This window comes from Pelobates fuscus, chromosome 4, assembly GCF_036172605.1.
Source record: "Pelobates fuscus isolate aPelFus1 chromosome 4, aPelFus1.pri, whole genome shotgun sequence".
Classification (NCBI taxonomy): Eukaryota; Metazoa; Chordata; class Amphibia; order Anura; family Pelobatidae; genus Pelobates; species Pelobates fuscus.
Genome location: NC_086320.1, coordinates 79,130,083 through 79,156,450, shown reverse-complemented (window position 1 = coordinate 79,156,450; position 26,368 = coordinate 79,130,083). Strand labels below are relative to the sequence as shown.

General features: G+C 41.1%; 1 protein-coding gene across 1 annotated transcript in view; it reads left to right on the top strand.

The window, feature by feature from the left end:
- The window catches only part of KCNB2 (potassium voltage-gated channel subfamily B member 2), a 212,644-nt gene that overhangs the window by 158,451 nt on the left and 27,825 nt on the right, over positions 1-26,368 (top strand). The window lies entirely within an intron of this gene.

The window sequence follows — 26,368 nt, the reverse complement described above, 5'->3', positions numbered from 1 at the left end:
CATGAGCGGTGGGTGGGGACCCTAATTAAACAAGCCCCTAGGCACTCCCCCCAATAAAAATACTCTACTTACCCCCTCACCCTAATAATAGTGAGGGGGTGGGGCCAATAAACTAACACCTGGAAAATAAAATGTCATACTTACCATTAGATGTATTCTTTTAATTTATTTATTCAGCCCAAAAAAAGGCCAATTAAAATTCCATAATTGTCCCGTCGCAACTGTTAAAATAAAAAAAGAACTGGAGAGAAAAAAAACGCACCAAAAAAAAAAAACAACGGAAAAAATAATCCATGTTCTCCCAGGGTGGGCTCCGCATAGAATGAGCTTTGCAGCGCGGGGGAAGCGTTATATAGGCTACCCATGCCCTGCAATTTGACTCAGAGCACTCTGATTGCCTGATTCCAAGCCATCCAATCAAAGTGCTCTGACAGGTAAATGAAGAGACTGACAGGTAAGTCTCTACATTTACCTGTCAAAGCACTCTGATTGGTTGACTTGAAATCCAACCAATCAGAGTTCTCTGAGTCATTTTACACAGCGTGGGAGCGTGGGAAAGTTCTTTGGAGTTTTCCCACGCTGTGTAAAATGACTCAGAGCACTCTGATTGGTTGGATTCCAAGCCAACCAATCAGAGTGCTGTGACAGGTTAATGTAGAGACTTACCTGTCAGTCAAATTGCAGTGCATGGGAAGGATCTATAAGCCTTTCCCTGCTCTGCGGAGCTCAGTCTGCACGGTGCCCTCGCTGGGTAAAGATGGATTTTCTTTTTGGCGTCTGTTTTTTTTTTTTATTATTATTAATTTAATTAAGGCCCCAACCCGACGGTCATGGGTGGAGGCCTAGGGGGTCACTATGTCCCCCGTTTATATTAATAGCCCCCACCCACAGGTTTCAGTTGGGGGTGCGGGTGGGCACTATGGGAAAATGGGGGGACCAAATGTTCTCCCTGTAAAGTGAGAGCAAGGTCCCTGGATATAAATCAGTATCTTATATAGAAGTGATAGAGGGCTACGGTAAGAGTATGTGTAACCAATAGTTATAGCAAAAACAATAACAATGTTGCAATATAAAAAGGTAGCTATTTAGATCAGTAACACAGTCTTGTAGGGCTATTCCTATTAGGTCTATTCCTAATAGGAATAGCCCTACAAGGCTGTGTTACTGATCTAAATTGAATATATCAACCTTGAATAGATTCTACTGATGATGCATTAGCCCAGTGAGCTATCTCACCAACTATTTTAAGCATATGTTGGGCTATAAAATGTAGGATTCTGGACACCTCAACATTAATGCAGCATAAGAAAACTCCTGGCACTCCAGTTGTGGGTACCAGTGCCCATTGAGAGTGTGGTAGTGGCAGAGGATGTCTCTCCTGCTTTAATGTGCAAAACTATGTTATATGAAATAGTACTGGGCTTTAGGGATCACTCACTTATCTCAGAGCTTGCAGTCTTGCCCGAAGGAAGTCTACAGACTTAATTAGGAACTGTACATAGACAGAGCTGCTGGTGGCATTCTAAAGGCTGTAGCTAAGGATAAGAGTTAAGTGAGAAGAAAGCCATCAGCTAATGTGACATATGGTGCTAGAAACATGTTATCCCTTTAACTAAGTTTAAAATAAAGCAGAATCTAAATATGTTGGTTCTATGTCTACATACAAATGCAGTATACATTTGATATTGCTTGTGAGAAGCAATAAACAATCGATATCATTCTTTATTAGTTGTCTTGTTATTTCATTTGCCTTCTAGTGTTTATAAAAAGTGAATTTGTATGTGTTTTATTCACTGTGATGTACGAATAACTAGTGGGTGTCTAAAACTCTAGCTTGACATAGGAGAAAGCCCTATCACTGCCTAATCTAAGCATTGTCAAGTATCAATTTGACTTCTATGGATTATGGTATCAAAGCACTGCTCTAATATAATGTTACTACAGTTTTCCCCCGAAAATAAGACATCCCTGAAAAAAAGCCCTAGTTGAGATCGTCGCTAGTTCGCTAATTCGCTAATCTATGTATGAGGAATTTTCCCTGAACATAGATTCGCAGGATTCCATGCCTTAGTGAACTGATCTATGATCGGGAGAATTCCCCCGAACGTAGATTTGCTTTCTTGCACATGCTTGTTACTGTTTTCTCCCGAAAATTAAGACATCCCCACCCCAAAAAAGCCTTAGTGTTTTTGGAGCAAAAATTAATATAAGTCCCGGTCTTATTTCAGGGAAAAACAGTAATAACAGCATTCAAATGTAATGTGTCATTAATAAAATGACACATTATACGAGTACCACTTATGCATTTGCAAACAAGCCAAGGAATTCAGAAATATTACGAATGAAGAAATTTATTCTAAATGCTTCACATGTAACCTCCATATATTAAAGGGCTGCTACTTTAGCTGACTCATTGTAAGCCAAGTACACGATACGGTACATAGTATTCAAAGTACCTGGAACAGGGTATTTCTATGAGACCAGTAGAGTTTATTTGACTGAAAACTCATTCAATAAGATATGTTGATTGATCATCAGTCAGACCATCATTTGCTGCATTATAGTATAGAAACTAAAATACAACTGAAGAGATTCTAAATTTGGAAACTTTTAAGATATTCAGTCTCAGAGTCGAACCATAAATACACCACAGTCTCTCAAGTAATGTATTCTCAATTTCTTCTGCTACTGTGTACCTCCTTGAGTGCCCTTCATCAAATTCTCTTCTAAATGGAACAAAGATCTTCAAATAGATCTTGATTCTATGTTGACGTGGATTTTTGTGAGCGGATATAAACACATTTCCAATAAAGAGGGATTTATTACGTTTTACATTTACTAACCTGTTTAACAAAATCATTGATCTTGACAAACAATGAAATAGATCTTAATTTATGCAGAAGCTTTCTGATAATTATTAATTCACTAATCAAAACAGATAAAAAAAAAATAACAAGGTAAATATGCTATTCAGGAAAATCATCAAATAAAAAAAATTGTGGTAGTTTGAAATAAAAAATTGTACACTAAATCCGGATAAGGTGTTTCGACGTGAGGCTTTCCCAGGACCCTGATAAACTAGTGGTGACACCCGTTGATATATGTGATCCCAAGGTATCACCGTTTGTCTTTAAAATGAATACTCAGAATACTTGCTTGGTAGCTGAAATAGTCACTGAATCACTGTTTGTTCACTGAAAGTGTTGCTACGCTGTATCTTGTTTAGGCAGAAAGCAATAGCAGATATCAGTAATTTTGGCACCGTTGCTGCAGGAAACATGATTATCTGAGACTGGTACAAAACATTAAGGCATACCTCCAAGCATATCAAATAAATAGCCAAAAAATGATAGCTCTTTTTAAATGAATGAGTAGCAACAAGGGGTTAGGACTATACATTTAGTAGAATAAATAACGAGTCTGGGTTATTTTATTTGCATAAATTGGTTTAAAAGCACATTTACCTTCAATAAAACAGATTTACAAAAAAAAAAAGCACATTTACAATATAAATTACTATGTACTTTGTTTTTGCAACAAAATGGTTTTGTTGGTTTGTATTATATTCTTAAAAATAAAAACAATGTATTAACCCCTTAACGCCGTTACGACGTACCATGCCGTCCTGCATTAAATGGGCTTTAAAGCCATTACGACGGCATGGTAGATCGTAACGGCTTAAGCCCCCAGGAGATGAGTTGTACTCACCTCCGCCGCGATCCTCTTCTGGGGGCCTGCCTGACAGCCCAGGCAGCCCCCCTCCGGCAAATGAGGCCCCCGGGGGCCATGTGATCGCTCTCAAAGAGCGATCACATGGCCCCCTATAGCTGGCTATGGATCTGCCAGCAGGGGCACTGTCTAAAATATCAGACAGTCCCCCTGCTGGTGGGAAGAATAAAAAAATAAAAATAAACATGTTTAAAAATAAATTAAATATATTTTTATATATATATATAATATGTATATATATTATAGAATTTTAATATATATGCATTTATAGGTATTTAAATTCTACGTGTATACTAATGTAATCTTTTATGTCATTATATGTATTTATCTATATATATATATTTGCGATTATTTGTATTTTATATATAGATAGTGTGGCAAATCTAGCCACTTCTGGACTATATGCAGTATAGGTTGTCCGTAGGCTGACTGTATGATGTGTTCCGTTAAATGTGTATGTATTGTGCTATGGCCGTTCGCACGCTGGCAGCCGTACGCTGCCAGCGTACCAGCATTCATACGACGAAAACACGGCTATCCTGGCCATTCGCCGTACGAATACGGGCTCCCCAGGTCGACCACACACTCCCAAGTCGTGTGGTACCAAGTAACCGATTGCAACATTGTTGCAATCGGTAATTAAGGGCTCTCCTAGGTGGCCGTCGATCCACTACCGACCATGCGGCGGTCGGCCATCTTGGATCCTTTGTCTCTGCAGCGGTGTTCGGTCGTCGAGAGCCTGGACTTGAAAACGGCTACTCGATGATCCGAGCCCCGCTGGGTTTCCAGAGCGTTCGGGAGTTCCGCGTTCGGTACATTATATGTCCCGTACTTATTCGGTACTTTTAAACCAACTTTCATGTTTAAATGTATTATGTGCGGCGTTCGGTCAATTCAGCTGGGATCAGAGCGGTATTCTCACAAAGTGTGCGCTCCGACCCCAGCTATCTACCGAACGTTCGATTATTCCAAAGTACCGAATATTATGTGAATTATGGATTTTAGAGTCAATTGTCGGTTTTGCTACACGAGGGGATAATCCACTTAATCGTCCATTTTAGTGGGAGTATCCCTCTCGTGTCGCAATGCCTGTTGGGAAAGTCACAATGCATGTTGGGAGAAATCCCCTGGATGATCTGTGTGGAAATCCCTTGCATGGGGAACTGTATAAATACGCTGCTTGTGAATAAACCGAGTTAGTTGACTCCCAAACTGTGTTTCGTCCGGTTATTGGGAGGATTGGGAATATTGCCTTGCTTCCTACTCTGACTGTGGATTTCCTGAAGATACCAACGGATGTCGTGGACGGTTATACCGCATACCGTTACAATTGGTGGCAAGCGACGGGATCCGAACCTTACAGCCGAAAAAGCAGCGTTCGTGTAAACTGGAACTACCGAACAAGGAAAGCAAGGGCAATTCGTATGGAGATTGACTACACCATACTGAAACGACAGACTTTAAAAGAGCTACTGGAAGCCAGGGGCAAGATAGCCAGCAACAAATCTAAGGCTGTGCTGATCGCTGAACTAATGGAGGGAGACAGAGCCCGCAGCGCTACACCTCCACCAGCCAAGGAAGAGACCCCATTCCAAAAAGAGCTACGAACCAGGTTGGAGTTTCTGCCGCAACCAGTATCGTTGGAAATGCTGACCGTGATGATATCGGATGTACAGGACTATCTGCTGGCAACCAACCCACCAGCAACCCCACCTAGGGCAGAGTCTGTTACTGCCTCCACCTATGGACAAATAAAGCCCAAAGTCCCACATCACGCCTTTAAAGCGTTTTGTGAAGAAAAGGACGAAATCGATGGGTACTTACAGGATTTTGAGCGGCTGTGCGATTTGCACGATCTGGAACCCGCAGTATGGGTACCGCTGCTGGCCGGTAAATTATCGGGTAGGGCAGCTGAAGCCTACCGTGCTGTACCTCGAGAGGACAGCAAAGATTACCCTAAAGTAAAGAGGGCGATCTTGGAGAGGTATGCTATTACCCCAGAAGCATACCGGCGCAAGTTCAGGGGCTTGCGCAAACCGGAGAAAGATTCTCACGCAGAGTGGGCACACAAGCTGGATCAAGCATCGCAAGGATGGATACAGGCCAGCAACGCCACTAATATGGAGGAGTTACGACAGCTTATGCTACTGGAGCAGTTTTTTAATGGCTTGTCCCCAGACGCACAAGAATGGGTGAGAGACCGTAAACCCCTCACCCTACCCGAAGCCGCTAGATTGGCGGATCAGCATTTTGATGCCCGGAGGCATCACGGATCACAGAATAAGGCCCTCCCTCGGATTACCGGGCCACCCCATAATTTTACTCCTACCGGCCCCACCGTACCCCTGCACAGGCCAGCACTGAATACTCCACCACCCCCCTCCCGATACAACGGCCGGGCTAACATTCAGTGTCACACCTGCAAGCAGTGGGGACACATTTCTCGGGAGTGCACCCAAAACCGGAGCCGGCAGGCTTGGAATCAGGTGCGACAAAATTTGGCACCAAGGGCTGCTGCACACCATTACCAGGTAGCCCCCGTCACCCAAGAATTGCTGAGCGCTCAAGTTGAGGAGCCGCTAGGGGTGCTCCACGAAGTAATGTCGGTCCGAGCCACCGACAACCGACAACATCATCGGCAGCTAGTAACCCTAGAGGGCAAGGAGGTACAAGGGCTCAGGGATTCGGGAGCCACTTTGACTTTGGTTGCACCACATTTGGTCCCGGGCTCAACCCACACTGGCGGGTCAGTGGCAGTACGGGTGGCCGGGGGAGCAGTATACCGGCTACCGACTGCCAAAGTACACTTGGATTGGGGTGTGGGAGAGGGGACTGTGGAAGTAGGGCTTATGCAAAATTTACCTGCAGATGTTGTGCTGGGGAATGACTTAGGCCAAATGACTTCCGCTTTTATTCCCCAGACTCCCTATCAGGAGGCACACCCCGTAACCACCCGGCAACAGGCTCGCACCACGGCTACACCGATACACTCTGAGGCTCAGGTAAGAGACCATGCTCCCCAACCGACCCCCATGTCCTGGGATACCCCGACTACCTTTGCGACCGAAGTCCAGACCGATCCCACCCTCCAAGTATATAGGGACCGGGCACAAACAGACCAAACCGGGCTAGAGGGGGAGCGGTACATCTGGGAGAAGGAGTTGTTATACCGTGTCACGACTAAAGATGTGGGGGGGTCTGTCACCCTGACTAACAAGCAGCTAGTGGTACCGCAAAAGTATAGACAGGAGCTGCTTAGAATTGCTCATGACATTCCCTTGTCAGGACACCTAGGGATGACCCGTACCCGGTACCGCTTAACGCATGCCTTCTTCTGGCCCGGCATCTCGCAGGATGTGCGCCAGTATTGCACCTCTTGCGACGTATGTCAGAGAGTAGGTAAACGAGGGGATCGCCACAAGGCCAAGCTATGTCCCCTACCCATTATCGCAGAGCCCTTCAGCCGCGTAGCGGTAGATATCGTAGGGCCCCTGCCAAAACCCAGTCCCTCTGGCAAAAGGTACATTCTGACTGTAGTGGATTACGCCACCAGGTACCCCGAAGCTGTGGCCCTCACTAATATACATGCCGAGACCGTAGCGGAGGCATTAATGAAAGTGTTTTCCCGGGTAGGGTTCCCCCAAGAGATAATCTCGGACCGAGGTACCCAGTTTACGGCCGAAGTTACTCAACATATGTGGAAGGTATGTGGCATTAAGCCAATAGTTAATTCCGCCTACCACCCCCAGTCCAATGGGTTATGTGAGAGGTTCAACGGGACACTGAAGCAGATGCTTCGGACGTTCGGGGAGACCCACAAAGACTGGGAGAGGTTTCTACCTCACCTACTCTTTGCTTATAGAGAGGTTCCCCAGGAGTCGACCGGATTCTCCCCGTTTGAATTACTATTTGGGAGGAGGGTGCGGGGACCCTTGAACTTAATTAGGGAACATTGGGAGGGAGAGAGTACTACCAACGAGACCCCTATCATATCATACGTCCTGGAATTCAGGGACCGTCTGGAGGCGCTCACTCAGGCTGTACACACCAACCTCCAGGCGGCCCAGCAACGACAGCGACGCTGGTACGATAGAGGAGCCCGAGACCGCAGCTTTCAGGTGGGACAGAAGGTTTTAATTTTAAAACCTGTCCGCACAGACAAGCTGCAGGCCATCTGGCAAGGCCCATACCAGGTAGTGGAGCAGCGATGCGACACTACCTATGTGATCGGCCCCTGCTCAGGGGTAGGGAAGAGACGCATGCTCCACGTGAACCTGCTCAAACCCTACCATGAGAGGATCGAGGATGTGACGGCCATCTGCGCCTCCTCCTTAGAGGATCAGGAGAACCTACCCTTACCTGACCTACTAGAACCCGAGGCACCGATAGAGCCCTCCCAGGGAGTTCAGCTGGGGGAGCGGCTAAGCGCCCATGAGCGTGCCCAGGTACAAGCGCTGATCGAAGCCAAAGGGGCTACCTTCTCCAATTTACCTGGTTACACTCCGCTAGCCACTCACCGAGTAGACACCCTGGGACAGCTACCTATGAGACAGGCTCCATATAGGGTTCCGGAATCCGTCCGTACCCATATGAAAGCCGAGCTAGATGAGATGTTACAGCTAGGGGTTATCGAACCCTCCGATAGCCCCTGGGCATCGCCGGTAGTCCTAGTACCGAAAAAGGATGGCACCACTCGGTTCTGTGTCGACTACCGGAGGCTAAATGACAAAACGGTGTCTGATGCCTACCCGATGCCCCGGATAGACGAGCTGTTAGATAAGATGGCACGGGGCCAGTATCTCACTACCATTGATTTGTGTAAGGGATACTGGCAAATTCCACTAGCCGATGACGCCGTCCCCAAGTCGGCGTTTGTCACTCCGTTTGGCCTGTACCATTTCAAGGTCATGCCCTTCGGAATGAAAAACGCTCCGGCTACCTTTCAGCGGATGGTAGATCGGCTACTGGACGGGTTCCAAGAGTATGCCTGTGCCTATCTAGATGACATAGCCATCTTTAGCCAGACCTGGGAGGACCACCTACACCACATAGGGGCGATCCTAGATCGTATTGGGGAGGCTGGGTTAACGTTAAAGCCTAGCAAGTGCCACATAGGTATGGCTGAGGTGCAGTATCTGGGACACCGAGTAGGGTGTGGGCAGCAGAGACCCGAGCCAGCCAAGATTGAGGCCGTAGCAAAGTGGCCTACCCCCAGGACTAAGACTCAGGTGCTGGCGTTTTTAGGGACGGCCGGCTACTACCGGAAGTTTGTTCCAGACTATAGCACCCTGGCCAAACCCCTGACGGACTTGACTAAAAAGAACCTTCCCCGACAGGTTGTCTGGGCCCCAGAGTGTGAGCAGGCATTCCAGCAACTCAAAACGGCTCTAACTAATGCCCCTGTGTTGACTGCTCCTGATCCAACTAAAAGATTTCTTGTTCACACAGACGCTTCAATGTTTGGATTGGGAGCAGTACTGAGCCAAGTGGGAGCCGATGGCGGAGAACACCCCGTAGCTTACCTAAGCCGCAAGTTACTACCGCGTGAAGTGAGCTACGCTGCCATCGAGAAAGAATGCCTGGCCGTGGTGTGGGCCCTCAAAAAGTTACAGCCATATTTGTACGGACAACCTTTTTCCTTACTCACAGATCACAACCCGTTAGTGTGGCTGAACCGTGTATCTGGGGACAATGCCCGGCTGCTGCGCTGGAGTTTGGCGCTGCAGCCCTTTGACTTTACCATTCACTATCGGCCCGGAAAACAAAACGGTAACGCTGACGGGTTATCCAGACAGACTGAACTCGAAAAGTGATCTGTGAGTACTCTCCCGGACATCCCCAAGCCGATCCGTTGGGATCAGACTGTGTATGCCGGCTTGGTTCTGGGGGAGCATTGTGGCAAATCTAGCCACTTCTGGACTATATGCAGTATAGGTTGTCCGTAGGCTGACTGTATGATGTGTTCCGTTAAATGTGTATGTATTGTGCTATGGCCGTTCGCACGCTGGCAGCCGTACGCTGCCAGCGTACCAGCATTCATACGACGAAAACACGGCTATCCTGGCCATTCGCCGTACGAATACGGGCTCCCCAGGTCGACCACACACTCCCAAGTCGTGTGGTACCAAGTAACCGATTGCAACATTGTTGCAATCGGTAATTAAGGGCTCTCCTAGGTGGCCGTCGATCCACTACCGACCATGCGGCGGTCGGCCATCTTGGATCCTTTGTCTCTGCAGCGGTGTTCGGTCGTCGAGAGCCTGGACTTGAAAACGGCTACTCGATGATCCGAGCCCCGCTGGGTTTCCAGAGCGTTCGGGAGTTCCGCGTTCGGTACATTATATGTCCCGTACTTATTCGGTACTTTTAAACCAACTTTCATGTTTAAATGTATTATGTGCGGCGTTCGGTCAATTCAGCTGGGATCAGAGCGGTATTCTCACAAAGTGTGCGCTCCGACCCCAGCTATCTACCGAACGTTCGATTATTCCAAAGTACCGAATATTATGTGAATTATGGATTTTAGAGTCAATTGTCGGTTTTGCTACACGAGGGGATAATCCACTTAATCGTCCATTTTAGTGGGAGTATCCCTCTCGTGTCGCAATGCCTGTTGGGAAAGTCACAATGCATGTTGGGAGAAATCCCCTGGATGATCTGTGTGGAAACCCCTTGCATGGGGAACTGTATAAATACGCTGCTTGTGAATAAACCGAGTTAGTTGACTCCCAAACTGTGTTTCGTCCGGTTATTGGGAGGATTGGGAATATTGCCTTGCTTCCTACTCTGACTGTGGATTTCCTGAAGATACCAACGGATGTCGTGGACGGTTATACCGCATACCGTTACAGATAGATATATATAGAATGTCATTCTAAGTGTATTTTGTTACCTATATATATATTAATAACAAAATACAGTTAGAATGAAATTACATATGCATATGTAATTTATATAAAATTTTGTTTCAATATTTTATTTATTTATTTTATTATTTTATTTATTATTTTAATTATACGTATTTATATATACTATATATATGTACATCTATTATATATATATACATATTATATATATGTAACGTCATTCTAAGTGTATTTTAATATTAATATATATACTTATATTAGTATTAAAATACACTTTTTATGACGTTACATATATATAATATGTATATATATTATATATATAATATATATACATATTATATATATGTAACGTCATAAATACTTATATTAGTATTAAAATACACTTTTTATGACGTTACATATATATAATATGTACATATATTATATATATAATATATATACATATTATATATATATGTAACGTCATAAAAAGTGTATTTTAATACTAATATAAGTATATATATTAATATTAAAATACACTTAGAATGACGTTACATATATATAATATGTATATATATTATATATATAATAGATGTACATATATATAGTATATATAAATACGTATAATTAAAATAATAAATAAATAAAATAATAAAATAAATAAATAAAATATTGAAACAAAATTTTATATAAATTATATATGCATATGTAATTTCATTCTAACTGTATTTTGTTATTAATATATATATATAGGTAACAAAATACACTAAGAATGACATTCTATATATATATATATATCTATCTATATATAAAATACAAATAACCGCAAATATATATATAGATAAATACATATAATTACATAAAAGATTACATTAGTATACACGTAGAATTTAAATACCTATAAATGCATATATATTAAAATTCGACGTGTATATTTAAATAATCTTTTAACGTAATTATGTGATTTGATTAATTAAAATTTGATTGACATGCCTGACAACACAGGGAGAAAGTGCATAGAATTTAATTCGCAAGCACTATATTTTACCCTTTAATTCTCCAAGACACCATAAAACCTGTACATAGGGGGTACTGTTTTACTCGGGAGACTTCGCTGAACTCAAATATTAGTGTTTCAAACTGGTAAATTGTATTACAACGATGAAGTAAAAGTGAAGTTTTTCGCATTTTTTACAAGCGAACGGCACTTTTATGGTCTATATTATTGTTGTAATATGTTTTACTGTTTTAAAACACTAATATTTGTGTTTAGTGAAGTCTCCTGAGAATAACAGTACCCCCCATGTACAGGTTTTATGGTGTTTTGGAAAGTTAGAGAGTCACATATAAGGCTTGCATTTCATCTTTTTCACATTGAAATTTGCCAGATTGGTTATGTTGCCTTTGAGAGCGTATGGTAGCCCAGGAATGAGAATTACCCCCATGATGGCATACCATTCGCAAAAGTAGACAACCCGAGGTATTGCACGTGGGGTATGTTCAGTCTTTCTTAGTAGCCACTTAGTCACAGACACTGGGCAAATATTTGTTTTTGCTTTTTTCACACAAAAACAAATATGAACGCTAACTTTGGCCAGTGTTTGTGACTAAGTGGCTACTAAAAAAGACTAAACATACCCCACTTTCAATACCTTGGCTTGTCTACTTTTTCAAATGCTATGCCATTATGGGGGTAATTCTCATTGCTGGGCTACCACACCGTCTCAAAGGTAACATTACTAATCTGGAAAATTTCAATTTGAAAATGGAACGTTCTATATTTGACCCTGTAACAAAAACAACATAAAACCTGTTAATGGGGGGTACTGTTGTACTCGTGAGACATCACTGATTACAAATATGTGCATTTTTTTGCAGTACAGTGTTATGACATTCACAGTTAAAATGTCAGACGGAAATGCAAATTTAAAAAGAAAATTATTTTCTCACATTTTTTTTTATTTTATTCATAATAAATTATGTTCCATATATGAATAGTTAAGGATAGATTAAAGCCCTGTTTCTCCTGAACAAAATGATATATAATAAGTGTGGGTGCATATAATTTGAAAGAGGGGAACTACGGGTGAACAGACATATAGCGCAAATTCCAGTTTTTGTTTACGTTTTGTTTTGATCAGAACGTGCACTATTGACTCCGTCCTGAAGGGGTTAACCGTCATGTCTTTAAACACAAAACAAATAATCATATAAACTTCATTATTTACAAGCAAAACGTCTGGCCTTTAATAAGCAGGTAAGCAGGTTGGCTACACATAATTTAGCCCCATGTTATGCCTCCATAGCCGAGCAATTTAAGGGAAACTTGTCCAACCCACAAACCATAGGCAGGTGAACTGTTAATTTCCAATTAATAAAACCATGAAAGAAATATTATTGTTAGTTTAGGAAATAAAGAAAATGCAAGGGGGAGGGGGGGAAGTAGGTGGGGGGGGGGGTGTTAACCTCTTCTTAACTCCTTGGTCCCTGTCAGGGGAATCTGCACAGATGGGGCTCTCTCTCCTCCTTCGAGTGTATAATTAACGAGAAATTACTGCGCCAGATGTATGTCACTGACATTCTGTTTATATGAAATTACTGGTTTCGTCATGTCCTCTCCTTCTGATTGTATGGACTAATGGTAACCTCCATTCTGCTCTATGTTCACTTTAAACTCAAAATCAATAAAATATAATTCAAATATAAAAACAAATAAATATATATATATCAAAGATCAAGCACTCTCTAGGAATTTGTGAAAAAAAATATTTACCAAACAAACATCAACATTTCGACTCTTCTGGGTCTCCATCTTTTTCATTATCTTGATAAAGATACAGGACGGTCAAAAAATTCCCGGAGAGTGCACTTTTGGTGATCTTGAAGCAACTTTAAGATGCTTGAAAACACTTTCAAGTTTGATGTTTAAAGTGACTCTTTATCAGGATACTAGTCTACACCAGGACTCTAGTCCAGTGGGAACTATCATATGTGCAGAGTGAAACTTCTTAGTGTGAAGGGAGATCACTACAAACAGTACATGTGTGAAGATAGTTGGGATAGTGTAGGAAGAAACCCCTTTTACTTATAACAACTTACCCAGAATAATTTGACGCAAGATATAAATGGTGACAAACAGGCCACAGCTTTATTTAAAACAATACCATTATTAACATAACACCTTAACATGACATTCATTAACCGCAACTTCCATTACCAGATCCTTGCCAACCATTTAACGTAACTTGGGAGCTTGCCTCCCCCCTTGTCCATATACCACAATTGGCCTTCCAACTGGCCTTCCAATACCATCCATGCTAACCACTGGCTTTTGCTCACTGGGCACGTCCTTCACCATGACTTAACCATACCATCCATGCTAACCACTGGCTTTGGCTCAGTGGGCCCATCCTTCATCATAACTTCATCCCGAGGCTAGGGGAGGGATGAGTCCAGAACCATTTCCACTGGACCGCTGGTCTAACCCTGACTGGCAAGGACCTTCATCCACCTGCTGTGACAAGAAAACACAATTAGCACAACACAGAACTCCATCACAGAACATAACAAAGGGAGGGTGGGTGGGTGGGAAGCTGTTCCCAAGCCAGATAATTAAGATGGCTGAGGGTAACAGAAAATGGCTCCCTCTATATATATAAGGCCACTCCCCTTAACTTAGGCCTCCCCCTTTCCTACAGGACCTCCTTTCTTTGAAATTATTACACTCCCCCCCCACTCATACATGTCTCTGCTCCCAGCTAGCCCTTTGGTCTGCCTCCTCAGGGTCTGGAGCATTCATACAGAGCATTGGGGATTTTAAAATGGAATGCTCCCTTCACATGAGGCTGCCATCATTTTGACAGACTGACTATGATGTAGGTGGCATTTCCAGCCAGCCATAGCTTCCAGTGAATTAGGGGTGACTAAAATATTGTCTGTGTGTGTTGAATATGTGTACTGCTGTGTGAATTGATTTTAAATGTTTTTATTTTGGTGTTTTTTTGTGTTTTGCTTTGTTAATATATTTGTTTCTATATTTATATAAAGCCCAAAGATAATGGGGTTTACTGATGTATGTTTTCACAATTAGAGTACATGTGTCAAGACAACATACTTGTATACTCATTTTGGCACTTGAAAAGCAATATTCAGTGTGGAGACAGATGATTAAGACCAGGATGATGTGAGTTACTTAACAGATGGGAGAGGGTTTGGAACCTAAGGAGTTACCATATTTGTTTTTTAGGACTTGACCTCTGGTCTACACTAATCCATTTATTGTAACTGTGCTTGAGGAAATATCCCATTAATGTCTAAATGGCTGACCAGATACTGTGTGGCAAAATGGCTGACACACATAATTAATTGTACCTTCCATTGTTAAACAAATATACAATTGACACAAACATGTTCTTAAAATGTATCTTAGTATAGATACTCTTAGGAAGGATATTCCTGCTCAGGAGAGCTTATACTGTAAGGAGATCAGGGAATTAACTTGAAACACCAGGGAAATGAGCTGGAAAGTTAATAAGATGCACAAAGCTGGATGATTATAACATTGTTTTCTACAGATATTACTATGTATTGTACATTGCATCCAGTCCAAGCAATGTGCTCACATTCCATCAGTAAATGAGCCTCCATAGTTTTGTAATGAGATCTCAATATTTCCAGGTGATTACATGCTTCCGGCGGTATTATAGGTGATTAGGAGATATATTTTCAATGACGTTTACCCAGCATCACACTACAAGGTTCATTCAGCTCTAAGAATAGCTACTTAAGCCACATGTGTTTGAGCATCAGCTGTAAATTAAACATCAACAGCTTTCTATTGCCAGACAAATGTGTGATTTAATGCAGGGGTTATGAAGCAGTCATCATCTGACCATATACTGTAGCATGTAATGGTTTTGTCAGGAGATGCAGTACTTCATATGGATGGGAACGTTTTTAATCTTATTTATGTTTTTTTATTTATTTTTTTAAGTGAAAAAATAATAGCTTTTTGCATTTTACATAAGTATGTTCTACATCAGTGGCTGGTTGCCTAAAATTAAATTGAGCCATTTTTGATGGTATTTGTTCTCTTAAGTTAGCCTCTCAAATTTCTGTTTCATGTAGTTCAATTTATTTGTTATTTGGATATAGCTTAGTATTCATTTGATAATGGCCTTATTTTATACATTTCTTCTTATTTACTTGGTTCCACACCAAAAATGTTCTGCTTACGAGGCAGGCCTGCCTAACCGCTTAACTTCTGGTAAAAATATACCTCCTTACCAGGTGTTCTTCCTCCCTCATGCCTGGGACCACCCTCCTTGTACATCCTTGGAGGAGGAATGGTTAGAATGTTAGGTGAAGTGAATACATAAGTTCGTTTCTACCTCTTAGTGGCCCTATCATGGGGGAACGATGGGTGTCCCATTGTATAATAACATTACATTTAAAGGGACACTATAGTCACCAAAACAACTTTAGCTTAAAGGGACACTCCAGGCACCCAGACCACTTCTGCTCATTGGAGTGGTCTGGGTGCCAACTCCCACTACTCCTAACCCTGTAAGTGTAATTATTGCAGTTTTTTAAAAACTGCAATAATTACCTTGCAGGGTTAACTCCACCTCTAGTGGCTGTCTACTAGACAGCCACTAAAGGTCTCTTCCTGGTCCATAGCACAGGAAACCTGTGCTAGAGCGTCGCTGGACGTCCTCACGCTGTGTGAGGACCTCCAGCGTCGCTCAAATTCCCATAGGAAAGCATTGAAAATAGTTTTCAATGCTTTCCTATGGAGAGACCTAATGCACATGCGGGGAATTGCCGCGCATGCGCATTAGGTCTCCTCGGCCGGTGGGCGGGATCAGTCTCGCCCGCCGGCCGACGGAGCCAGAAGGAGGAGCAGCGCGGAGGAGGAGACAGCAGCAAGGGACATCGCCGCTGCCACAGGTAAGTGACTGAAGGGGTTTTCATCCCTTCAGTAACTGAGGATTGGTGGGTGGGAGGGAGAGGGACCATCCAGTGCCAGGAAAACAGATTGTTTTCCTGGCACTGGAGTTTCCCTTTAATGGAGCAGATTTGGTGTATAGATCATGAACCTTCAGTATCGCTGCTCAATTCTCTGCCATTTAAGAGTTACATAACTGGGATTATGCAGCCCTAGTCATACCTCCCTGCATGTGACTTATACTGCCTTCCTAAACATTTCCTGTAAAGAGTCATCTAATGTTTACATTTCCTTTTTTTGAAAATTCTGTTTGCTAGAATTTTTTTTATCTTGTGCTCTGATAATAGCTTGCTCCCCGCAGGAGCCTCCTGTATGTAATTAAAGTTCAATTTACAGAGCAGGAAATAAAAACTTTTAAAGTAAGTTACATTTGATTGAATATGAAACCATTTTGTTTCCATGCTGGCTGTGTAAGTCACAGCCAGGGGAGGTGGAGATAGGGCAGCATAAACAGAAACAAAAGTGATTTAACTCTTAAATGGCAGTGAATTGAGCAGCAAGACTGCAGGTACATGATCTATACAGCAAATCTGCTCCATTAAAGGGAATCTCCAGTGCCAGGAAAACAATCTGTTTTCCTGGCACTGGAGGGTCCCTCTCCCTCCCACCCACCAATCCCCAGTTACTGAAGGGGTAAAAACCCCTTCAGTCACTTACCTGAGGCAGAGGCGATGTCCCTCGTCGCTGCCTCCTCCTCTGCGCCGCTCCTCCCTGTGCTTCCGTTGGCCGGTGGGCAAGACTGATCCCGCCCACCAGCCGAGGAGACCTAATGCGCATGCGCGGCAATGCCGCGCATGCGCATTACGTCTCCCCATAGGAAAGCATTGAAAACGAATTTCAATGCTTTCCTATGGGGATTTGAGCGACGCTGGAGGTCCTCACACAGCGTGAGGACGTCCAGCGACGCTCTAGCACAGGTTTCCTGTGCTATGGACCAGGAAGAGACCTTTAGTGGCTGTCTAGTAGACAGCCACTAGAGGTGGAGTTAACCCTGCAAGGTAATTATTGCAGTTTTTAAAAAACTGCAATAATTACACTTACAGGGTTAGGAGTAGTGGGAGTTGGCACCCAGACCACTCCAATGGGCAGAAGTGGTCTGGGTGCCTGGAGTGTCCCTTTAAGCTAAAGTTGCTTTGATGACTATAGAGTACCTTTAAGTCCAATTTTTTTGAGCACCATAAACGGAGTAGAGAAAGCAATTTTCAAGTGCAACCTTTATATCTAAGTTATTTTCTTTGCAACTTCATGCTGATACTTTCTCATACTCCCAAAATGATTTTTTAGTTTCACTACGTTCTATTCTGTACTTCCGGATGAAAAATACTTACACATATATGAACTGTGCAAACTGCATTTAAATTTCAGGAAAGCATTTATTTCATCACAGTTTCTTGCATTAGACCGAATATATCTCCAACTACTTTCTTCTACAAGTCCATAAATGATAGCTGGAAGGTTGTTTTTTTTTTTTTTTTTTGTAGGGCCCCAGTACCTGCTGAAGTCTAACGCAATAACAAATCAGTGAACATTATTTACTTGTAGAGGAAGATCAAAGAGAATGGCAGATGGCAGTTAAGGGTAATTTTAATAGGATTTCTATATATAGCTAGCATGCGAAGCATCACTTACTCATTCGTTATGCATGGAAAGAACCCATCCATAGCATTTCAACACTATTGCTCTTAGACCGGTTAGATAACAGTCTAATAAAAAAAAAGTATGCACCCCTATTTATAGCTTGTCAAGCGGAGGAATAAATATATGCTAATGTGATGGAGATTTGCATAGAGGAACTATTCAAATTTTGCATTACTCATGAATGTTCTTAACAGGGAGAAGTGTACAATATGGCAGCTTTACAAATGTATGCAAGGTCAGTTCTCTTAACCCCTTAGTGACGGAAGCTTTCTGAAATGCCATGAGTTTGTGCCGAAAGCTTTTTTTTGCTTTGTGTTTGTTCCACTGGGTTCTTCCAGTTTTGCATTTGTGGCATCTATACATATTATATATGATTTAAAGGGACACTATAGGCACCCAGACCACTTCAGCTCATTCAAGTAGTCTGGGTGAAGTGCCCCAGTTTTTCAATAAATTGCAATAATTACCTGTCAGGGATAACTCCAGTTTACTTTCGGGTGGTTAGGCCACTTTTGTTCACCTAACTGACTCTGGACATCCTCACACTATGCATGAGGACATCCAGCGTCACCCAAAACCCCATAGGGAAGTATTATACAGTTTTTTCCTATGGGGTAAGTCCTAATGCGAGCTGCCATCGCCATGAATGCGAGTTAGGCAGAGCCTGAACCAGCGCAGATGGACATTGGCACTGGAATCAGGTAAGTGACAGAAAGGGTTTTTATCTCCTTCTGCACCAGAGGGGGAGGGGGGCAGTGGGGGAGGGGAGCGATATAGGGAGCTACAGTGCCAGGAAAACAACTTTGTTTTCCTGGCACTATACTTGCCCTTTAATAAGGATAGATAGGGTTTTTGTCTGATACACTATATGTATTCATGACACAATCTATGAATAAAATATTAAATCAGAAAAAAAAACATAGCTAACCCTTATTGACCCTAACCCTAGCTAAACCTAACTAACCCTACTTAACACTAACAATAAGAATGAGCTGTTTAGTAGATTGGCTATAAGATACAGAGATCACATTGCCTTAATTGAATGCTAAGGCAAATTATTACAGTGATTGACAGCCTGGGGCCATCAGTCCTGGACTGTTGCATCACAAAGGTTGCCAGCAGCCATCCGTCACAATTACTGGACTGCTGTAGCCAGTATCAGCTATCAATCATGGCTCAGGACTTTTCTGATTGGCTCTCACAGCTCTCCTATGGTATATGGCAGGTGTAGGCAACCTTCGGCTCTACAGATGTTTTGGACTACATCTCCCATAATGCTTTTACAGCCATATTGCTGGCAAAGCATCAAGGGAGATGTAGTCCACAACATCTGTAGAGCCGAAGGTTGCCTACCCCTGGTATATGGCATCCTTTGCAGACTATTACTGGATATAAACTTGTAACGTTAATAATTAAGGTTTAGACGTATTAATAATTTTTAATTACTATTGAGTGGTCTGTGGTCATGGTTTATTGAAACAAGTAAGATTTTTTTTCATTTGAAGAGTGGAAAAAAAATATTGGAAGAAAAAAAAAATATTGGAATAAGTTCCCATGAGATCAGCATCCACCATTAACAGAATAGTCACTTATTATTATTCTTTGATCACAAGCCACTCTGTGGCCCAGCTACAAGTTGTCCAGACTTTTTATTATTTTATATTTAGAATCCATTTTTCTAAAGCATGTCAGAAGCAGTTTAATGCTTGTATTTTACATATCTTGAGGATGTACACATAACTCTTACGAAGATGAATCTCTAGGCTCTGCTTTTTTGAGTTTACTTAAAAAACTGGGTAAAAATCTGGGGGAAAAAATGTCATTTTGAGAGATTCACAAGTGGAGTTTTAATTACTTTTCTTTTGCCCACAAGTTGGGAGAGTTTATAAAATCCCTTATATATAGTATTTCAATATTACTGCAACAAGAAAACAACAACATTACCATCTTGAAAGGTAAGTTGTATTTAGTGAATCCCGAATTTATTTATTTTTAAGACCGAGCAAACTGTATTTCAGGTATAGCTGCCAACCAACCTCTGCTTTTAGGCAATTGGATCCAGGACTTCAAACTAAGATCAAAAGGCAGGGAATCGTGACTGAATTATATTTCTGGTGGTACCTACTCAATTAGCATCTTATACAGAACTCTGAGGATGAATCTAAGATTATAAATAAAAATCGGTCTGGATTCTACTCAATTCTCTTTGATTCCTGGACTATGAAATGTTTTTCAACCTAATTTAAATGCAGTCTCTGCATGTGTTTTATTTACTTAGCAATCAAATTGTTGACGTGTAGAAATCCTCCTGTTACATACAAAGATATATGAATACAGTAGTTCTAAAACATGGTTTTTTTTTTCCACACATATGAAACTTATGCCAACATTTGCTGTCACAGAGCTGCCATCATAGTGATTTGAAGAAAAGCCGATGAATATTAAAGTGCTTGCTCCAACTTTTTCATTTTTTTATTAAAGGAATTCAGTTGCACATATTTGTACAATTTTAATTATATATATTGTTCAAGCATCAATATCAAAATACTTTACAGCCGTCCTTCTCACAGATTTATAAAAACATTAATGTTTCCAAGATTATTAATACTTTGTTTTTTCAAATAAATGGAAATAGAATTTAGAACTCCACACTGATGTATTTAGCTCTTTCCATGAACTAATTGCCTCCATCTTATCTCATTGTCAATCAATCAATCATTGTTATATACTCTGATCTTTGCACATCACAGTCACCATAAAGAGACAGAGAGAGAGAGAGGAGAGAGAAAAAGAGAAATGGAAACAGTATTTCTGTTTCTCCTTTAATGTAATATTTGACAAAATCGAGCTGGATCGCGATATAAGGACTAAATCATAACTATACATTTAAAAGAAAATTGAGCATCGCATGTAAAAAAAAACATTAACACAAGTCAATATTTTATTTAATGGCTTCAAATATGGTATTCTTTAGCTCTATAGAGTATTAAGATAACAGTTGTATTTTTTTTTTATCCACCAAAAGAAATATTTTCCTTAAATGCCATTTCCTTCAGTTCTTCCGCTGACATCCCTGTGACAGTGGCCCTCATTAGTGTACATTCAGACGAAGTAGGCCAGCACATGAAAGTAAAGTCTGCTTTAAGTACCACAGTGGAGCTATTTCAGCCTAGAGCAGCCTCAATTTTAAGAATAAATATAGTGTCAGCCTAAAATGAAAGGTCTCGGAAGAGCTATAATTAGGAAGATAACTACACAAGTTCTGAACAAAGCTACACTAATGTTATTCTTACATTAAAAAAAAAAATCACATTGTGTTTAACATTACAGAACAAGTACCAATTGTATTGTTTGCTTGTGAATGCTATTGTGTTGCTCATTAAAACTAACAGAAAGAATACAACTGTGTAGCATGCAATAGAGTTAACTTCTAAGTGAATCAAGTTTTAAGTTATTTGTGTTTGGCTCTCTGGCACTGAGAAAGCGTTGCCTGGGAATCCCAGGTGTTTGAGAATGACAACATCTTTTGTGCAAATGTTATCCATCATTCACCTACAAGTGATCCTAATAGCATCTATCCAAACTAAAAGCTGGACTCTTAATGCTGGACTCTGGGTGGTAAATCTGTATCACATCTTTTGTTGCATGTGGGCTACTTCTGCTGTGCTAGGCCAAGTGGAATCAACAAATTGTACAGTGGACTGAAAAACCTAGAGAGCACTCCAAGCACCATAAGCACTTTATTGCACTGTAGTGGTCAGGAGTGCTCCTATAGTAAGTAGTCAAACCATTTTAGAACGGTTTAGAACTGGAGGTTCACCTGGCACAGCTCTATGCATTCACTACTTCAGTCGGGCAGCCAGCAGCTCCTATGCCCTTTAAGTCATTTGGAGAAACATTGTTTCCACTTCATTCAAGTACATCTCTGGTGTGAATGCATACTTCAAGATCACCCAGTTTGTCAGCCTCCTACACTTGCAGGAGTTGTACTATAAGAGCACTGTATTTTTGTGTGCTCAAACACAGCTCCTGCAAGTGACAGAAAGTGACTTGCATGGTATGTACAGACAGTATGGTTCAAGAGAAGTGATGCTTCCCAATCTTCATGGAGTTGGGCTGGACAAAGGCAGATATTTTGCTAAAAAGGAAGAAACGGTGAGTATTTAAGTGGCAAAATTTCAGTGACTGCTTCAGATCACCATAACAGCTCCAGTAAAATGTGATGGTGCTTGGAGCATCCCTCTGCTGATACCATACATTTGGTGATGATGCCCCAGTGCTGGATCTGTGGAACAGAGCACTCCTGATATGCTTGTTTCATTTTACATGAGAGGTAATGTATTAACTAAACGAGGACTAGTTTTAAACAGAGTTTAGGATGTAAATTATTGAGAGTGAATAAGAGGTCTACAAAAAATCTAAAAACCTAATTAAAAAAATGAATACCAAAAGTAAGACAAACCCCATAAATAAAATGTGCTTGCCCATTATTCTTTATTATTGCATCCCATCGGTGAAAGATCTATCGTGTTAAAAACATTATTTCTGATCATCTTCTTTTAAGGTGACAGGTACCACCATACAGTCAAAAAAGTTTATATTCTGCAGTATTTTTAGAATATTGTAAGCTAGGACTTTAGAGATATGTTAATATGGGTTGATTTATAAGTAATTAATAATAAACCGTGTATATACTTTAACCTAATTAAAATGTCCACAGCAGCTTTTATTTTATTTTTAATTTTTTCTAAAATGACGCAGACCTTAAATTTACCAATAGCATATTTATTTTGTGATTTGTTTTAGGATTCTAATCACATGTTAACTGACATATCCATGCTGATACTGGTTAAAATGGCATAATGTCATACCTGCTATATTTCTTACAAGATTTATATCAGTGACTCCAGGTCTGAATGACACTTGTACATTAATTCCCAGGCATGAAGGCTAATTTTATACTATGGAAGAGTATTTTTTAGCACTTTATATAAAGTGCTACTTCCAAATTTTGCAGTTCTGCCATTTTGGGATTGTTTCTACAGAGCCTCCCCCATGTGACCACATTATTATTATTTTCTCACTCCAAAGTAAGAGGCAACTGTCTGGGTCACAGTGTTGACATTGTTATGACATGAATTCAGCAGTTTAACTTTTAATGAAACGTTTAAGAGGACACTTATCCTTCATTGAGACAAAGTGCCTGGGTGCCATGTACCCCTCGATTTAACCTTGATACTAAAATATTAACATTCTGCAGAACGGCAATATTAATATTCCATGGTTTAAATGCTCTAATAGCTATCACTCAGACTAGAGGTGCTTCTAATGCATCTAATAAATCTCTGCTAACTCAGAGAGACCTTCTGATTGGCACAATGCAAAGTTTTGTATTTCCCACGAGAAAGCACTGGATTCGCTGAGATCATCGCTCTCAGTGATCTCAGCCAAGGAGGTGGAGCTTCCCCGCGCAGACTGACTCTGCAAGGGAGAAAAGGTGGGGGCTAGGGACCTAGATGCCTACCATGGAACTAAAGCATTAGGTGTACACATTTATATTCCTACTGCTATAGTGTTCCTTTAATGACAACTCAGTTTTAACCTTACGTTGTCTTGTAAAAAGTACTTTTCACTTTATACTAAACAGTGTTATTTGAAATTATATTTATAATGTTAGGTCTAAAAATACAGCAGACATAGTAATTCCATCTGTTTGCTGCCAAGTAGCTATCAAGATAATTCATTACTAAAAATACTCTGTAACCTGCTCCAGATTTCAGTAGAGCTTGTCATCCATTACTACAATGTAATACAGCTAGTTGCAAAAATGATTAAATTCCCAGGAGATTTATGTACAGCACAGGAAATCCCTCCAACCGCTATTAAAATGTCATGGAACTATTTTCAGTGACAGACCATTCTGACCAGATAGATGAGGCTCCACTACACTCAATCTTGCTTACCGTACAGTAAACTACATCAGAACGAGCATGGTCCAGCCTCACACGCCTTGTCGAGATCATGGATTGTAAATTCAGTATTAATGGTTATCTGTCAAATTACAGTTTTTATAGTTAAAATTTTGATGAGTCCAGTAGTGCTATAACGTAACATATCGAGTGTTATTTTAAGGCAGGCCTTGCATGGCATTACTAAGTTCTATCATGTAAAAGTGTAACCGGCTCTCAAAAAGTATTAATAATGCCTTAAAGGAACACTCCACATCCCAAAAGCACTTTAGCTTGCTGAATTGCTTTATGGGTGAGGAGTACCCTGGTTTAACCCCAGTTTATAAAAATGTTGATTTATTTAAAAAACCAGCAGCTTTATAAATTAACTAAGGAACTCCCCCTGACTGTCAATCAAATAGCCAAGAAGGAATCCTTCCAACTTCCGTTAGCTCTCCTGAGCTAACGGAAGTGGCAGGCATGCTCTACTTGAATGTACCTGCCTCCCCCTCCCTCACAAAGCTCAGACCAGCTCCAGACATGTGCGTGAGTGATCAGTGACCAGAAAATTCACAGAAAACCATAAAGAATCCCCGTCTGTTATGAGTAGTAAATGTATAAGTAATACAAACATGCTTTGGCTTCTTTAACCCCTTAAGGACACATGACATGTGTAACATGTCATGATTCCCTTTTATTCCAAAAGTTTGGTCCTTAAGGGGTTAAATAAAGTACAAAAATAAAAATGAGATGTTAACAAAAGTTAACCAATAATTGCTACTTTTTTTTTTATTCAGCCCTAGTAGCAATAATGAATTAAAAAGGAAGTTGTTAGTGAATTTTTATAATTGCACGTATATGAATACAAACTAGAGCTATATTAAAAAGCTGTCTAGTTTGAAAACATAGCACCATGTTCTGTTAAAATGCTTTTTCTGGCAAATGATATCGTGTACATCTGTCTTCAATTATAGTCAATATATAATTTTTTTATGAGACAAATAGCACACATTGATCAAAATTAATGATCATTAATTTTAACATATGTCTAAGATGTAATGCTCTATTTTCTGAATATGTTTGTACAATTAACAACTTAATGTCCCAGATATCTCTGGCCATTGGGAAGGTGAAATTTGAATGTAGTTTATTGATGTACAAGCCCAGCTGAATCCTGGGGGCATCTCTTGTCTAATACTACTTATCTTATCCCACAATTCCACCTGCATTTTTTTTTTTGAAATTTGAAGTTTATTGAGTTTTGGTAACATAAAATGAGGGTTGGATGGGGGAAAGGGTACAGAAGAAAAAAGGATTGGGGTAGGGATGGGGGGGGGGGGGATTCAAAGCGAGCAATTACCATACAAATCTTTATGCATTTTACGTACATTCATCAAGCATTGCAGAGGGATATGTGGTGTTGTGGCCCTATCTACTTAATAGTGCTGTGGTGCGTTTCGGTATTGGCCTGTTGTAATCGTCCACCGTGTATGGGTGGTATAATTCAATTGTTGTCTTCGTGGTGAACCTTTCTACGGCCTATCCTGGGTCTTGTGCCCTTGGTTGGTCTGATTTGCTACTCCTCCAGTTGGACCACAGATCCCACGTTTCCTTGTATTTTTGTGAGTTTGGGTGCAGTGAGCTATATTGCGTTTCATAAATTAGTTGTCTATCTATATCTTGAACTAGGTGGTGTATGGGCGGGGTAGTTGTGGACTTCCAGGATTTCGCTATTAGCTTTTGTGCTGTCAGCAGGATATGGTACATTAGTTTCCTCGCAGCAGATGGAACACTATTGGGTATGTCTAGTAATAGAAATATCCGGGGGTCGAGGTCTACTGTGGTTTTTGTGGTATGTGCTATCATTCGTTGTATGTTTTCCCAGAATCTCTTCAGTTCTGGGCATCTCCACCAAATGTGTAACACAGACCCAACATCTTTTGTGCATCTCCAGCATGTCGGGGGTGTTTGGGGGAATATCTTATGTAATCGGGTAGGTACCATATACCACCTGTACACTGTTTTTTGGTATTGGTCTATAAGTTGAGCTGATTTAACTAGTTTTTTTACGGAGACCAACGTACGCTTCCATTGATCTTCCGTGATGTTAGTGTGGAGGTCTGAGGCCCATTGTTGTGCCTGTGTGGAACTGTGGAACGGTTGGTGTGGGAGTATGGTTTTGTAGCAATCAGATAGAGGTT